The sequence below is a fragment of the Chionomys nivalis genome, chromosome 25 (assembly GCF_950005125.1).
Source record: "Chionomys nivalis chromosome 25, mChiNiv1.1, whole genome shotgun sequence".
Taxonomy (NCBI): domain Eukaryota; kingdom Metazoa; phylum Chordata; class Mammalia; order Rodentia; family Cricetidae; genus Chionomys; species Chionomys nivalis.
The window spans coordinates 19,555,497-19,561,153 of NC_080110.1; positions in this window are offsets into that span (position 1 = coordinate 19,555,497).

Genomic DNA, 5,657 nt, shown 5'->3' on the forward strand with positions numbered 1-5,657 from the left:
ATATTTGTGTGTTTATTAAGTGACAAAACCCTATGTTGAATTCAAAACATAAATTCATTTTTTTTTATTATTTTTTTGTTTTTTTTTCAAGACAGGGTTTCTCTGTGGTTTTGGTTCCTGTCCTGGAACTAGCTCTTGTAGACCAGGCTGGTTTCGAACTCACAAATATCCGCCTGCCTCTGCCTCCCAAGTGCTGGGATTAAAGGCGTGCACCACCACCACCCAGCTCAAAACATAAATTCAAATTGGAGCTTAAATTTGGGAACCTAAACGTGTGTGTGTGTGTGTGTGTGTAAGATTATGAGACCAAGACTGAGATCCTGGAGATTCTATCGAGAATAAGGTTTCAACCTTAGAATGTCTGTTAGCCAGTGTTAGGTAGCAGGAAGAGGAGGAAACTGATTAGAATTAAAGGTTCACCAAAGAGACGGGGGAAATAGATTGGCATCCTAAGGAGTAAGAAAATGACTCCAAGGAGCAGCGATTGTTACTGTAACTAGAACTCAGAACTGATCGCTAACTGTAGTAATATGGAACCTCGCAAGACCAGTTTCAAGTCAGAAGTTGAGGTCCGGATGAGAACAAGGAAATTTAGCTTACATCCTTGTGCTCGTGATTTGCCTAGGAAGCCTACAGAGAGCGGGATCCCAAAGAGACCAGCATTTCGGCACTGCTTTTCCAAAGACCTTTGCCAACTGATAAAAGTTGGGGAAGCCTGATAAACTGAACTAGGCAGGGGATTCAAAACATCTGTCTCCAGTAAGGAACTCTGAGCTCTGAGGCTGGATCCCAGAGGCTACGTATTAGAAGAAACGCCCAAACCTGAAATAAAATAAGCTGTCATTAATGTCTGAGGTTAGCTCAGTCCTCAACAGTAGTAAGATGGTTCAACTATGCCCTTTCTCCCTGCCAGAAGTACAATAAATAATAATCATTGTCATCATCATCATCCTGGAAGAAATAGCAACATCCTCATTTGTCAGTCCGGTGTTATTACACATCTTTTACACCTGTCCAGAATCCAACAACCAAAAGTGTACAGGACATACAAAGAGATTACGCCAGACTCAAAACAGAAAAGAAGGCAGAAAAAGAACCACAGGACATGGAATTTTACTTGCATCGGATTTAATCGGGGAAGCTGAACTCACCTGCGGAATAAGACATTTATTGTAGTGATAATACTTTTCACAAGTGGGAGAGAAACTGAAGCAGGATCTGACCATACAGAGTAGCCCTGCACTGAAGTCCTGAGCCCGCCGTTTCAATGCCAAATATATACATATACAAATAAATACAGTTTGCCAAATATATACGTATAAAATAAATACAGTTTGCCAAATGAGTTTGTTGGGGAAGCACGCAGCCAGGCATTCTCAGCTACCAATGTTAACTTTCCAAAGAGCCTAGATTGGTTGGAAAGTGTGGTACTTTATCCAATGGTGAGTCTGGGTTATGGCTGGTCTCCATGTTCTGCAGTTAGGGAGTGTACATGAAGTTGAGTAGATTAGAAGGGACCAGCTCAGCCACTGTGTCTCCAGCTATAACCACAAAGGCGGTCAGCATATTAGTTGTTGTTTATTTCTGTCTTTCAAATCCCGCACCTAGTTCTTGTTTGGCCAAGTAGAATTGAATTAAACTACACAAATAGATTTCTGAGATCCCTTTAACACCGTATATACCTTTTGGTCAGTCTTTAAAATAGATGTGACTCAAGAAATATTAAGACCTAGATAATTTCCATAGTGTATTCTACCAAAAAAAAATGCACAAGTTTTACAGAAAGTCTTCAGGCAGCAAGATGCTGGCTTCTGTGGGGTCCATGTCCCTCAGGAAGACGAGTGCAGAGATGATTGGCCCATTACCAAGTCAACAGGTAAAAATGAGAAATCAGCCTAAGTGCTGATCAAGTGCGGTTTATCCCAGGACTGAAAAGGGTTGGTTTACATGTGAAAAGCAACAGTTTGCTGTGTTAACAAAGGGAGAACAGCTATGTGAGCATATCCATAGATGCAGAAAAAGTATTAATAGGCTGGCTCAGTGGTTAAGAGCACTTGTTCTTGCAGAGGATCCAGGTTTGGCTTCCAACATCCACATGGTGGCTCACAACCATCCTTAACTCCAGTTCCAGGGGATCCAACCCACTCTTCTGGCCCCTGCATGTACCAGGCAAACAAATGCTGCACAGACATATGTGCAGGCAAAACATACACATCGAATAAAATAAACCTTTTAAAATTTTTTTAAAGAGGGCTGGAGAGATGGCTCAGTGGTTAAGAGCATTGCCTGCTCTTCCAAAGGTTCTGAGTTCAATTCTCAGCAACCACATGGTGGCTCGCAACCATCTGTAATGAGGTCTGGTGCCCTCTTCTGGCCTGCAGACATACATACAGATAGACTATTGGATACATAATAAATAAATAAATAAATAAATAAATAAATAAATAAATTTTTTTAAAGAAAGAGCACTTAATGTAATGCAGAGACCGTTCACAGTCTAAAACTTTGAGCAGACTCAGGTTATAGAAAACTTCCTCAATATGGTGAAGGCCGTATTCAATGTCTACAGTAGGACAGGCGCAGATAACAACGCCCTACAGAGTTCACATTACTGGCACAAGTGTTTTAACTATAAGGAAGTAGACAGTATTTGGGAAGATAAGTCTCTTTACACTGATATAAATATTATTCAATGTACACATCTATCACCGATCACGATAGGCCATAAAAAAGGTTTCCTCCAATTTATCTAAAAACAGGAAAAAGCAGAGAATAGGAATCACTTTGTAGGTAATATTTTCCTTTTATTTTCTGTGTGTGTGTGTGTATGTGTTTTAACTAAACACTTTATTTTGGCAGAGAGAGTTAGCACGGAGTAAAAGGTGTTCTGTATTGTAGGATGGGTGCAAGGCAAAGTAAAAGGCGTGTCGGTGGAAGATGTGAGTCATCTTTGGGTCAGCTGTTGGCTAAGAACAGAATGACTCTAGGAGGGTGGAGAGGCATTGGACAATTATAAAGAAACAAGCTCTACCCTGTACAGAGGCGGTCAGCCTCAAGTGACTGCTAAGGTCCTTGTGGAGTAAACGCATAGAGAACTGAGCGTATTCTGTTTATAATTTTACTGTGTTAAATTTCCAAATTAGCAGTACATTGAAGTGGCTCTCATGTACAAATAACACTGCTGTGTAGACGTTTAGATGTAACTCAGAGAGGAACATAAAAGAAGGAAAGGGAGCCGGGCAGTGGTGGCGCACGCCTTTAATCCCAGCACTCGGGAGGCAGAGGCAGGCGGATCTCTGTGAGTTCGAGACTAGCCTGGTCTACAGAGCTAGTTCCAGGACAGGCTCCAAAGCCACAGAGAAACCCTGTCTCGAACTCACAGAGAGTTTGAGGCCAGCCTGGTCTACAAGAGCTAGTTCCGGGACAGGCACCAAAGCTACAGAGGAAACCCTGTCTCGAAAAACCAAAAAAAAAAAAAAAAAAGGAAGGAAAGGGAGTAACTGAGGGGGTTTGGAGATGGTGATTTAAGGCGGTAGCTCTAAAATATTGTTTCCTGGAACACACAAAACAGAAGACTTTCACATTCCAGTGTTTTCAGTGTGGTCGCCTCAGGCCTAGAAAGGCTAAACTGTAGATCCTGAGACATTCCCTTGATGCCTGTGGTGAGCGCCTTCCCCACTCCCTTTTTCCCTTAGCTGGTCAGGAAAGCACATTAGAATTAACAACAATAGGAAGAACATTATAATCAGAAAGCCCAGAGTCTGCTTCACTTTATTAAAATAAATAACCAGCAAACTATTCCTTCGTGTAACAAATACTTACTGGCTGCTTTCTAATTCACTGTTGTTACAATTTATTATTGTTGCTGTTATTATTACACAGCTTGTGGGTGGTGTAGCTAAGCTGCTCCTGAGATGCCAAGGGGAAGCTCGGAGGAACTGTGTTTTAAGTAATTCTGATCATTACAGATTTTTGGTAAACAAATGAAATGTTTTAAAACCTGAAAGACTCACTGGGGAGAGGAAAGTGCTTGCTATACAGGAATTAGGAGCTGAGTTTGGATTCCCCAGCACCCACATAAATGCCGGGCATGGAAGCAAGCATCTGATATCCATGGGCAGGGGGGTGGAGACGGATGGATACCCCAGAGCTCACTGGCAGGCCAGACTAGACAGCATCAAATCCAGTAAGAGAACCTGTCTCAAACCACAAAAACTTGAGGTGGAGAGCAGCGGAGGAGGGTGCCCAAAGTTCACTGTTGGCCTCTCTAGGCACACACAGACGCTCCCACATCATATGCCACATACATGCACATACACCTAATAGACTAGCAAAGTTCAGCTGCAGAGAGCGCAAATCTGTTGAAGTCTTTGGAGCGTCTTTTCAGTGTAGACTCAAGGGTGGGAAAGTAAAGAAGAAATCCCAGGTTCTTTTATTCTTTAACACACTGTGTAAAACCTTCTGCCTTCATTCAAAATGCTTTTCTGGGCATCCTTCGTGGTGGGCTAGCTTTCCTGTCCAGGTGTCCCCCCACATGTCTTCTTTTTGTGCAGCTTCCGTGAACACAGAGGCTTTGTCCATGGTGCTTCCTCAATAAATTTGTCATTCAATAGGTAATTTTCTGACATTTTATTTTCATTGTCTCTAAATCCTCTTCAAGATCAAGATAAATTCTTCAGGTTAATCTTCAAGGGCCTCTTCGGGCACCAAACCCCCTCACTCCCTGTCTTTGTTTTAGGGTTCCGCCTCATTACTTGGCCACCAGTTTGCAAGTCTCAGCCAGGCTCTTCTCATGCTCCACTTGCATCCTGTCGGCTCCCTGAGGACATGCAGACCACGTGAGCCCACATTCCTTATCTTTCGTCTCCTTTTTAAGAGACCGACAGTGTCCAGTGTAACCAGTGGTCTTTTCCCCGGAGAAACACACCCTTTTTAATGACCTCAAATGCCCATACTGTCTCTCGCCACCTCGTTTATAAACACCCAGAAGACAGAGTTATCTAGCGGTCCAGTCCAGTGAAGCACCTTTGTTCGTTTCCCTTTGCCCTTTGTGCATGCCTGACTCACCTCTCAGGTATCTGCCCAAGCATCCTAGGCTCCGACACAGCCTGCCTCTTCTCCCTTGACTTGCCCCTGGTGCTTCACCGTCTTCTTCCTGCTCCACAGGGAGCTCTGTGAGCATACACCAGTCCTGGTGGTCTTTGATGTATTTCTAGAAGTTGGCAAAAAATAGGTACTTGATGAATATATGTTGATCTAATGAGTATCTCTTGGTTTCCTTTGTTTTTCTCCTAGGTTAAGTATTTTAATATGTCCCTATTAGAGAAGGAAAGGTTGAAAAGAAGTTGGAGAATATCAACTCAGAAGTGAGTACCGATGGGACTAGACAGTCTTATGCAAACTTAGGCATAGTATTCAAAGTCCGGCCCCTTGCTGGTTTCTTCCTTCTCCTGGTACTTAATTGAAACATTCTGTGCTGGTTTGAATAAAAATGCCGCCCCATACACCAGGCCCAGTGGCTCATGCTCTCTTCCTGCTGCCTGTGAATCCAAACATAGACCTCTCAGCTCCTCCCCAGAGTCGCCATTGCCATTGGGCCTCTTCACAGCAATAGGAACACAAGTTAAGTAAGACACCTTCTATGTCTAGGCATTAAT